The sequence below is a fragment of the Orycteropus afer genome, unplaced genomic scaffold (assembly GCF_000298275.1).
Source record: "Orycteropus afer afer isolate SDZICR_OR568_19922 unplaced genomic scaffold, OryAfe1.0 scaffold00090, whole genome shotgun sequence".
Classification (NCBI taxonomy): domain Eukaryota; kingdom Metazoa; phylum Chordata; class Mammalia; order Tubulidentata; family Orycteropodidae; genus Orycteropus; species Orycteropus afer.
In genome coordinates this window covers 8,640,644-8,653,571 of record NW_006921677.1, presented here as the reverse complement: position 1 = coordinate 8,653,571, position 12,928 = coordinate 8,640,644, and the positions used below count along the sequence as shown (strand labels likewise).

At 37.8% G+C, this 12,928-nt stretch overlaps 1 protein-coding gene across 1 annotated transcript in view; it reads left to right on the top strand.

Annotated features, from left to right (window-relative positions):
• Window positions 1–12,928, top strand: part of ZEB1 (zinc finger E-box binding homeobox 1) — a 320,602-nt gene that overhangs the window by 178,609 nt on the left and 129,065 nt on the right. The window lies entirely within an intron of this gene.

Below are 12,928 nucleotides of genomic sequence, written 5' to 3'. Positions count from 1 at the left end.
TAAAACACAAGTAAACATCTTTCTGGTATTCTTTGCCTTGAGCCAAGATCCATCTGACAACAGCTATGATATCCCTTGTTCCACGTCCTCTTGTGAATCCGGCTTGAACCTCTGGAAGTTCTCTGTCAATATACTGCTGCAAATGTTTCTGAATTATCTTCAGTAAGATCTCACTTGCGTGCGATATTAATGATACTGTTCTAAAATTTCCGCATTCTGTGGAATCACCTTTCTTTGGAAAGTCCAAAGAAACTTTCCTTACACACACAAAAGAACCACATTCCAGGGACTCTATTTAGTTTGATTTACTCAGCATCTTGCTGTTTGTTTCATCTTCCTGTTTGAGAGTTGTCTATCACTGGCTGAAATTAGTTCACTGAGTGAATAGGAGTTTTGATAAAACAGGGAAAGGAGAAGGTAATTGAGAGAATGGCACTTATTGGAGGTTTAAAGACAGAGGCCTGTGGAGAGTGAAAGGCAACAATAAGAATATCAAAGACAAATCCCATAAATACTTAGTAATTTTATGTAATGAGAGAGATGAGAAAATAAAAACTAAGATTCTATAACTGATGGCAATCTCTCCTTTACCTTTGCCTTCAATTTTCATTATATCAATTGCTTGTAGTTGAATGCATGAAAAATCACCAACACTTTTTGCATGGGTAAACTTCAGAATCATTGACTTTTATTACAGGTGTATTTAAAAATATTTTTTAAATATATAAAAGAGTTTATGATTATTTTTCAATTTAATAGGCAACCTAGATTAAGAAAGATTTTATGTAGAGAGCATTCCATCCCCCTGGACCATACTGCCCACCCAGCAAACAGTGAGTATGCTTCCACATTTCCGCTCATTCAATACAGCCACCATACCTACTGCCCCACCCACTCAACAAGTGTCATCACCTGCTCCCTGCTGCTGGAAGTACAACAGATGGTGGTCAGTGCCCACCCAATTTGCCATCAACCACCCTACACAACCAGCAAACAGAGAACTGCACTCACACTATAATTGCTGTCATGCTCACCTGGAGACAGGTAGTGAGAGCTCCAGTGCTGTCAGACTATCAACAGGTGTAGCATGCCCACAAGGATGTATAAAACAAAACAAAACTCAAGATGAAGCAAACAAACATATAAGCTGCAAATAAAATAACATATTAATGCTTCAGAGAACAGACTATCAAATCACATGAAGAAGTAAGACAAGATGATTCAAGCAAGTGACTAAAATAAAAGGCCAGAAAACCTTCCTGAGGAAGTTATGCTAATGAAACTACCCAATAAGGAATTCAAAAGACTGAAATACAGAATCTTCAAAGACATCAAGGAAAACAGAGAAAAACAAAGAAAACACAGCAAAACTCTAAAATAATTCAGGAAAATAACACAAGAAGAAAAATGACAAAATAGACAATTAGAAACCATACAAAAACAACTAGAAATATAGAAGATTAACAATAAAGTATCAGAAATAAATTACTCAATAGGACATAAAAGTAAAATTGAATCAATGGAAGAAGCAATCAGTGAAATATAGGACAAATCCCTTGATACTAATTTGACTGACAAACAATCAGGAAAGAAGAATGTAAAACTAAGAAAGCCTAAGAATTATGTGGGACGCCATGTAGGGCAATAAGCTACACCTAATTGAAATTCTGGAAGAAGAGGTGACAAATAAAAGCTGAGAGAAAATCTTTGAAGGTTTGCTGGTAGAACACTTCGCTGATATCATGAAAGATGAGAAAGACTTCCATCATAGAAGCTTAATGAACCCAATACAGGATAGACCCCAAAAGAAAGTCATCAAAGCATATCATAATCAGACTTTACAAAACTAAAGACGTAGTTCTGGGCATAGCTCATGAGAAATGAAATGTCACCTACAAAGGGCACCAATAAGATTAAGTTCTGACTTCTTGGCAAAAACCATGCAGGCAAGGAGTTAATGGAATGGAATATGTAAAACCCTGAAGGATAAGAATTGCCAATCAAGAATCATACATCCAACAAAATTTTCTCTCAAATACAATAATGAAATTAGGATATACTCAGATAAACTTGTAAAGACCAGACCAGTTCTTCAAGAAATGTTAAAGATTTGAGTCCTCTGCACAGAGAAAAATCAACCTGAGATTAAAACACCTAACAGCATCACTCAGATGCCAACCCAGATTAAAAAAAAAAAAAAAAAAAAAACACTCAAAATAAAGCTACAAAAAATGAGAATAGGAAAACAGAATAGAAAAAATGTCAATCTGTCATCACTAACTACTTCAAAAAATGGAGGAAAATGAATGGTGTAGTAATAGAATTTCCATATGGAGAAGATGTCTAGGTGATATGAAGAAATAGCATACAGTTTTAAACATAGGAAGATAAAGGTAAATCTTAGCATAACTGCAAAGAAAATTAATAAGCCTGCTTGCCAAAATGAAGAAAATAAAAATGACTTAGTAAGCACAAAATCAACAAAAATGAAGGAATTAAATGACAATAAACAAAAAGAACTCAGCACAGAGAATTAAGTAGGAAAAAACCTTCAACACCACAGTAAAAAGCATAACAAAATTATAGCAGTAAATTCATATATTTCAATAGTCACACTACATGTAAATTGTTTAAATACACCAGTCAGGAGACAGAGAGTGGAAGAATGGATTAAAAAATGATCTATAAAAATATTACCTACAAGAAACACCTTAAACACAAAGACATAAAAGTTAAAAAAAATCAAAGGATGGAAACATTGTATCAAGCAAACAGTAATCAAAAAAGACAAGGATGACAATATTAATCTCTGAGATAATAAACTTTAAATCAAGCTCCATTATGAGACAAGGAAGGGCATTATAGAATGATTAAGGGGGCATTCCACCTAGAGGACATATCCATAATAAATATTTATACACCTAATGACAAAAGTTCCAAAATACATAAAAGAAACCAACAAAATTGAAAAGATAGACAGTTCTACAATAATAGTGAGGGACTTTAACACATCACTTTCACTGATGGACAGAACAAGACAGAAACTCAACAAAGATTAAAAAAAAAAAAAAAATATGGGACTTTCAAAATATATTTCCTTAGTCCTACCATTATAGAAATAATTTTCTAAGAATTGAAAAAAAAAAAAAAAAAACCATACCCACTGCCATTGAGTCAATTCTAACTCATAGTGACCCCCATTGGGTTTCCAAGGTTATAAACTTTCACTGAAGTGGATTGCCTTATCTTCCTCCCACAGAGCAGCTGGTGGGTTTGGCTTCTAGTTTGAAGCCGAATGCCTTAACCACTGGGCCACCAGAGCTCCTTCAACAAAGGTACGGAAGATTTAATTAACACAGTCAACCAACTTGACCTCATGGACATATACAGAACACACCACCCAACAGCTAGACAGTATACATTCTCTTCTAATGCACATGAATCACTTTCCAGAATAGACAGTATTGTAGGCCACAAAGCATACCTCAATTCAAAAACATCAAAATACTACAGAGCGTCTTCTCTGATCACAACACTATAAAATTGATATCAGTAACAGGAAGAAAAAGGGAAAAAAAAATCACATACATTGAAACTGAATAACATTTTGCTTAAAAACTACTGGATGATAGAACAAATTAAAAACAAAACAAAATACAAATCCTAAATCAAAAGAGAATGAGAACACAACATACCAAAACCTTTGGGACACAGCAAAATCAGTTCTCAGAGGAGAATTCATAGCAATAAATGCACACATCAAAAAAAGAAGAAAGGCTAAAATCTATAGCTTAACCATACAACTTGAACAAATAGAAAGAGAGCAGCAATAGAAGTCCACAGTTAGCAGAAGAAAGGAAATGGCAAAAATTAGAGCAGAAGTAAATGAGACAGAAAACCGTAGAATGAATCAAGACTAGAAGTTGTTTTTTTGAGAGGATCAATAAAATATACAAACGACTGGCCATACTGACAAAGGAAAAGGAGAAGATGCAATAATCCAAATAAGAAAGGAGATGGATGACATTACAGCATAACCAACTGAGATAAAATGGATCCAAACAGAATATTATGAAAAACTGTATTCCAAGAAATTTGAAATCCTAGAAGAAATGGACAAAGTTTTAGAAACACACTACCTACCTTAACTGATAGAAACTGAGGTTGGAAATGGGAACAGATCCATTAGAAAAGGAGAAATTGAAGAAGTCATTAAGAAAATTCCCAACAACAACAAAAGCTCCAGCCCAGATGACTTCACTGGAAAATTCAACCAAACATTCAGAGAAGACGTGACACCAGTTCCACTCAAACTGTTCCAGAACATAGCAGGGTGGGAAAAAAAGGAATACTCCCAGATTCCTTCTGTGAAGTGAGTATAACCCTGATCCCAAAGCCAGGCAGACACCTCTAAAAAAGAAAATTATAGACCAGTATCCCTCATGAATAGAGATGCAAGCATTCACAACAAAATCCTAGGCAACAACATATCAAAAATTCATAGCAAGTATGAAAAGATGATATAGCATTAGAAAATCAATCAATATAATCTACCACATAAATAAAACAAAGGAAAATAGTCACATGATCACCTCAGTCAGTGCAGAAAAGGCATTTGCTAAAACCCAGCACCCTTTCTTGATAAAAATTCTCAGCAAAATAGGAATAGAAGGAAACTTCTTCAATATAATTAAGGGCATATTAGAAAACCAACAGCCAACACTATTCTCAGAGGATGAGAGCATTCCCTTGAGAACAGTAACATGACAATATTGTACTAGAAGTCTTGGTTGGGGCAATAAGACTAAAAGGGAAATAAAAGACAATCAGAATGGTAAGGAAGAAGTGAAACTATCCCTATTTGCAGATGAAATGATTCTATACATAGAAAATCCCAGTGACTTTACAAGAAAGCTGCTGGAACTAATAGAAGGATTCCTCGAAGTGGCAAGATACAAGATCAACATACAAAAACCAGTTGGATTCCTCTACACTAACAAACAGAACTCCGAAAAGAAAATCAGGAAAATACCATTTACAATACCCCTGAACAGATAAAACACGTAAGAATAAACCTAACTAGAGATGTGAAAGGGAGCTTTGGTAGCATAGTGTCTAAGGCAGTTGACTACTAACCAGAAGGCTGGCGGTTCAAACCCACCAGCCACTCCTTGGGAGGAAGGTTGGCAATCTACTTCCGTAGTGATACCGCCTCAGAAACCCAAGGAGTGGTCGCTGTGAGTTGAGTCTGACTCGATGGCACATAACAACGACAGAAATGTAAAAGACTTATACAAACAAAACTGTAAAACACTACTGCAGGAGACCTATTTAAATGGAAAAACATACCAGGTTCATGGATATGAAGACTTAGCATTGTGAAAATGTGAATGCTATCCAAAGTGATCTACAAATATAATGCTGTCTAAATCCAAATTCCAACATTTTTTAACAAGGTGTCAAAACTAATCACTAACTTTATATGGAAAGGAAAGTGCCCTAGATAAGTAAAGTATTACTTAAGAAGAACAAAGTAGGAGAGCTCACATTGCCTGATTTTAGAACCTACTAGACAGCCACAGTGGTCAAAACAGCCTGGTATTAGTACAATAATAGACACATGGAGCAATGCAACAGAAAAAAATCTGTCCATCAATGACAGTTGATCTTCATCAAAGGTTGAAATCTGTTAAGTGAGGGAGAGAGAATTTCTTTAACAAATGGTGCTGGCAAAACTGGATATCCATTTGCAGAAGAATGGAACAGGATCCATATCTCACACCATATATAAAAACTAACTCAAGATGGATCTAAATCATGAACGTAAAACTTAAAACTGTAAAGATGATAGGAAAAAAGATAGGGGCAAACTTAGGGACTTAATTTTAGCATAGGCTATCAAGCATAACTAAAAAATGCACAAATAGCGGAAAATAAACTAGATGACTGGGGCCTCCTAAGATCAAATACTTATGCTCATCAAAAGAAATCTCCAGATCAAAAAGAGAACCCATAGACCTGGGGGAAAGAATAGCAACAAGATACCTAGGGTCTAATCTCTCAAATATACAGAAAACTCCACACCTCAACAGCAAAAACACAATCCAATTAAAAAATGGGCAGAAGGCATGAACAGACACTTCACCAAAGAGGACATCCACACATGAGTAACACATATGTAAAGAGATGTTCACGATCTTTAGCCATTAAAGAAATGCAAATCCAAACTACAATAAGTACCATCTCACACCAGCAATAATGGCAGTGATTAAAAAAAAAAAAAAAAAAAAAGCGAGCAACAAATGCTAGCAAGGTTGTGGGAAGACTGATACTCTCATACATTGATAATAGGAATGTGAAATGATACAACTGCTATGAAAAACAGTGTGACACTTCCTCAAAAAGCTAGAAATAGAAATATCATATGATCCAGTAATCCCATTCCTAGAGAAATAAGTGCCATGACATGAATACATGTATGAACACTTATGTTCATTATAGTATCATTATTCATAATAGGAAAAACATAGAAATAGCTAAGTGCCCATCAGTAGATAAGTGGAGAAACAAACTGTGGTACATACACACAATGGAATACTGTTGTTGTTAGGTAAGGTCAAGTTGCCTCCAATTAATAGCAACCCCATGCAAAACAGAATGAAACACTTCCTGGTGCTGCACCATCCACACAGTCATTGCTATGCTTGAGCCCACAGTGTTAAAGAATAACATTGAATCTGTGAAACATCTTACAACATGGATGAACCAGAGGACATTGTGCTGAGTAAAATAAATCAGAATGATAAATATGGTATGAGACTACTATTATGAAAGTCAAGAAAAGTTTTACACACAAAAAGAAATATTATTTGATGATTACAAGGAGTGTCACAGTGGAAGAGGGAAACCACTAACTAGATAGTAGACATGTGCTAACTTTGGTAAAGGGAAAGACAACACACAGAATGGGGGAAGTCAGAACAATATAACCAAGGCAAAGGAAGCCAGTGCAGGGTATGCAAGAATAAAAGATGATAACACTAAATACTACTACATATATACATATATACTACTACATATATAATCCTGCAACAACAGTAATAACAAACAATAATGTACATTATAATGGATATGGATACTGTGGTAATTAAGGTTATGTGTCAACTTGGCTGGGCCTAGTTTTGAGTGACTGGGCATTTGGTTGTAGTTATTCCCCATGATGAGACTGGCAGTAGTTGCATTAGGGATGTGGTCTGCTTCCAGTACATGAAGAGAAGCTTTGGGAATGGTGTGCAGCTTTTTGGCATTCTTGGATCCTACATGTAGCCAAGTCTTCATTTAGCAGACTGCCATGTTTTCTGCCTATCTTGAGGCTGTCTTCTGTGGACTTGAACTAGTGGCCTGCCGTATTGTTTGGTAATACTGGGACTGTGTCATTTTGTTTGTCAACCTTGGGCTTGTTAACCTCAGCAGTCAGCAGCTGTCTGAGTGAAGAGATGCCTCCAGCTGCAGTTGACTGGGAGCAAGAATCAGAGCTGAAGACCAAGGGTCAAGGGGCTTTCACCCAGCTCTTAGAGCTGGTACTTGAACTTGGATTTCTAGCCTCCAAAACTGTAAGAGAATAAACTGTTTGTTAAAGTCACCCACTGTGGTATTTTCTGTTAGAGCAGCATGAAGTAACTAAAACAGATACATAAGTAATTATGTGAAATGATCAGGGGTGGGAGAGCATATGATAGTACACCCATATGCATATGCTGCATTGGCAATGGGTATGCTTACATACATATTTCCACATGCTGTAAATACACCTGTGTGTGTGTGTGTGTGTGTGTGTAAAATAGAGCACACAGGGGCCACAGTCATGAAAACTTCTTAGCCATAACCAAATGCTTCCAAGAACTGAGATACTGTGCTTGTGGGCTAGGGACCGTAGTCTCAGGGGACATCTAGGTCAATTGGCATAACATATTCCATTAAGACAATGTTCTTCATCGTACTTTTGTGAGTGGTGATTGGGGTCTGAAAAACATGTGAGCAGCCATCTCAGATATCTATTAGTCTCTTTCCTTCTGGAGCAAAGAAGAGTGAAGAAAACCAAAGTTTCAAGGAAACATTCCAAAGGACTAGTGAACCCCATGAACCACAGTCTCCGGTAACCTGGAACCAGAAGTAGATGGTGCCAAGTTACTACCAACAACCAGGATCACAATAGATGGTACTGAATAGAATAGGAGAGAAAGGTAGAAACAAATTAAAATTCATGAAATAGATCAGACTTCCTAGTCTGATAGATAACTGGTGGACCCTGAGATTATGGCACTTTGATACCCTTTACTTTTCAGCCACATAAAAGGCAGGCCTGTAAAGTGAACAGTGACACCAGGAGGAACGTACACCTAAGATCAATCAACTATATGAGACAAAAAGGGCATCAGTTGCCCAAAAACAATGTTAAGAAGGCAAGAAGGGAAAACTGGGTAAGACAGATACAGGGATTCCAAGGTTGCAAATGGGGAGAATGCTGACACGTTTTGGGGATTGCAACCAGTGTCATGGAACAATCTGTGTATAAATTGATGGATAAGAAGTTGATTGCTTTGTAAACTTTCACCTAAACAACAATAAAATATCAAAAGAATGCGTTGAAAATGTTATCATTTTCTATTGAAATTTAAATCATGCTGTGTATCATAAATTCAAAGATTTTTAAATTATGCTTATCTATTTTTCTCTACTCCTTGCTTTTTTTATATTATTTAAATTAAGACTCAGAACCAAGAGGTGATGATAAACTGATTAAGACTACGCCATCAGTTAAACTCTAATTATATATATATATATATATATATATATATATATATATATATAAAACAACAACGTCATGGATAGCTTTATTTAATGTCTTTTTTCTAATTTTAAGAGCTTGTTTTACATTCAACATTAACATTGAATGTTAACGTACATTTAGTTTCACTCCCCATTTACCATGTCCAACCCCAACCCAGTCTCCTCCTGTCCGTATCCAGTAACCCTCCCCCTGTGCCCCTTATATTTATGCACTCCTGTTTGTCCTGCATTTCCTCAATTTGAATGTTGGTCCTCTGGTGTCCTGTGGTGTATTGCTCTAAGGGATGTATTACAGTCTATTGTGGGTGTGTCATCCTGATTTGAGTGGCCTGCGTGTACATCTTGTTAACTATTGGGCTGAGAGCCAACCCCTGGGAGTGAGTTTTATTCCAGGTGCAGAATGTATTCCAGGGCCATAGGAATCACCAGATTTCATCTGACCAGTAATTCTGGTCATTATTGAGTTTTTGGATTTTGTTCCACATTTTTCCTCCCACTCTATCCAGGATCTCCACATTTGATCCTTTCCTGAGTGGTTGGCCTTGGTAGCCAGGCCCTATCTAGTTCTTCTGGTCTCAAGGGCCTTTGTGTCCTAGGGCTGATTGTTTCTAAATGCCTTTTTTTTTTGTTTTGTTTTGTTTTGTTTTTTTAGTTCTTCTTTACTTCTGATGCTAGGAGACCATTATCTGCATCTTAGGTGGCTGCTTGAAAGCTTTTAAGACCCCAGTTGCTACTCACCAATATAGGACGTAGAGCAACGCTTTTATGTATTTTGTTGTGCCAGTTGAGTCTGGTGTCCCCCGGTACTATGGTCCTGAGACAGTAAATCTATTGGATCTCTCTCCCATAGTGTCTGGTTGTCTGTGAGGGACTACTGTGTCTTCTATTGCTTCTGTAAGGACTGCAGGCATTTTATATCACTGGTGTCGGTGCAAGATTAGCCTCTGCTGAAGCTATCCTTGGTCTAGAGTATACTCCTGTTCACTGACCCCTATCTGAACCTCTCAGGTTTTTATGTTTATCTGTATAGCCTTGTGTTTGGTGTTAATGGCAATGCAGGATTTTGGACACGTTGGTTGGTATTAGCATCTGTCATCTATCTCTTATGCGTACAATTCGGTGTCCTCCCATTTCCTAATGTTATCACAGTGGTCACAGATCCTTTCTGTATATCCCTCCCCTTACCCATATCAGCATGTGGGCCCCAACTAGCTAGAAATTAACCCCTCCCCATCCTGGTAATCTGCTAAGTGAGTTCCCTTTCTCAAATAAACCCTTCTTTGTCTTTTTACAGTAATGGGCTCATACAGTACTTGTCTTTCTGCGATTGACTTATTTCACTCAGCATAATGTCCTCCAGGTTTATCCATGTTGTGAGATGATTCGTGTATCCGTCATTGTTCTTTAATGTTGCATAGTTTTTCATTGTGTGCATGTACCATAATTTGGTTATCCACTCATCCATTGATGGGCATTTAGGTTGTTTCCGTCTCTTTGCTATATATAGTGAATTGTGCTGCGATGAACATAGGTGTACATGTCTGTTCATGCACTATCTCTCAGCTCTGTAGGATATATTACTAGTAATGGAATTGCTGGGTCAAATGGTACTTCTATTTCCAGTTTTTTAAGGAAATGCCATACCGTTTGCCACAATGGTTGTACCGTTTTACAATCCCACCAGCAGTGCACAAGAATTCCAATCTCTCCGCAACCTCGCTAGCATTTGTTATTTTTCTGACCTGTTGAATTTTGCTATTATAGCTGGGGTGAGATGATATCTCATTTTTGTTTTGATTTGCATCTCTCTAATGATTAATGATCATGAGCAATTTCTCATGTGTTTGTTGGCTGCCTGCATATCTCCTTTGGTGAAGTGTCTGTTCAAGTCTTTTGCCCATTTGTGAATTGGGTTATTTGTGTTTTTGGTGTTGAGGTGTTGAAGTTTTCTGTAGATTTTAGAGATAAGTCCGTTGTCAGTTATGTCATGGGCAAGTATTTTCTCCCAATCTGTAAGGTTCTCTTGTTACCCTTTTGACGAAATCTTTTGATGCACACAAGAACTTAATTTTTAAAAGGTCCCAGTCATATAGCTTCTCTTCTATCTCCCGCACATTCTGGGTTATGCTTGATAGTCTATTTATGCCGTAAATTAGGGATCCCATATTTGCCCCTATTTTATCTTTGATTTATTTCATAGTTTTGGGTTTTACATTTAAGTCTTTGATCCAGTTTGAGTTTGTTTTCGTGAATGAGGTGAGGTCTGGGTCTTGTTTCATTTTTCTGCAGATGGATACCCAGTTTGTCAGCATTATTTGTTAAAGAGGCTGTCTCTTCCCCATTTAATAGGTTTTACATCTTTGTCAAAGGTCAGTTGTCCATAGATGTTATTGTTAGGTGCCGTCGAGACGTTTCCGACTCATAGCGACCCCGTGCACAGCAGAATGAAACACTGCCCGATCCCGCGCCAGATCCATGATCTTTGCTATACTTGAGTCCATTGTCGCAGCCACTGCGTCAATCCATCTCGTTGAAGGCCTTCCCCTCCTTCGTCGACCCTCCACCTTACCCAGCATGACATCCTTCTCCAAGGAATGGTCCCCTCTGACAACATGACCAAAATAGGTGAGACGAACTCTGGCCATCCTTGCTTCCAAGGAGCATCTCAGCTGCACTTCCTCCAGGACAGATCTGTTAGTTCTTTTGGCAGTCCATGGTACCTTCAGCATTTTTCGCCAGCACCACAACTCAAAAGCATCAACTCTTCTGTCTTCCGTATTCATTGTCCAGCTCTCACATGCATACGAGGCAATTGGAAATATCATGGCTTGTGTCAGGCGCACCTTAGTCCTCAAGGAGACATCCTTGCTCCACGGCACTTGAAACAGTTCTTTCGCAGCCGACCTGCCCAGTGCTACACGTCGTCTAATGTCCTGACTGCTACTTCCATTGGCCTTGATTTAGAACCAAGCAACGTGAATTCTTTGACAACCTCAATCTTTTCTCCATTTATCATGATGCTGCTTATTGCTCCAGTTGTGAGGATTTTTGTCTTCTTTATATTGAGATGTAATACATACTGCAGACTGTGTTCCTCAAGTCATCCTCACTTTCAGCAAGCAAAGTTGTATCTTCAGCGTATCTCAGGTTGTTAATGATTCTTCCTGAAATCCTGATGCCATGTTTTTCTTCATATAGTCCAACTTCTTGGATTATTTGCTCAGCATATAGATTGAATAAGTATGGGGAAAGGATACAACCCTGATGCACTCCCTTCCTGATTTTAAACCATGCAGTGTCCCCTTGTTCTGTTCGAATGACAGCCTCCTGGTCAAGGTACAGGTTCCTCATGAGTACAATCAAGTGTTTTGGAATTCCCGTTTTTCTCAATGTTATCCATAATTTGTCATGATCCACACAATCAAATGCCTTTGCATAGTCAATAAAGCACAAGTAAACATCTTTCTGGTATTCTTTGCCTTGAGCCAAGATCCATCTGACAACAGCTATGATATCCCTTGTTCCATGTCCTCTTCTGAATCCAGCTTGCACCTCTGGAAGTTCTCTGTCAATATACTGCTGCAACCGTTTTTGAATTATTTTCAGTAAGATCTTACTTGCGTGTGATATTAATGATATTGTTCTGTAATTTTCACATTCTGTGGGATCACCTTTCTTTAGAAGGGGTACAAACATGGAGCTCTTCCAGTTAGTTGGTCAGGTATCTGTCTTCCAAATCTCTTGGCATAACCGAGTGAGTGCCTCTAGTGTGGCATCCATTTGTTGAAATACCTCAGTGGATATTCTGTCAATTCCCAGAGCCTCATTCTTCGCCAATTCCTGCACTGCAGCTTCGACTTCCTCCTTTAGTACCATTGGTTCTAGATCATGTGCCACCTCCTGAAATGGATGAAGATCAACCAGTTCTTTTTGGTACAGTGACTCTGTGTTCCTTCCATCTTCTTTTAATGTTCCCTGCATCGTTCAATGTTTTGCCCTTAGAATCTTTCAATATTGCAACTCGAGGCTTAAATTTTTTCTTCAGTTCTTTCAGCTTGAGAAATGCCAAGCATGTTCT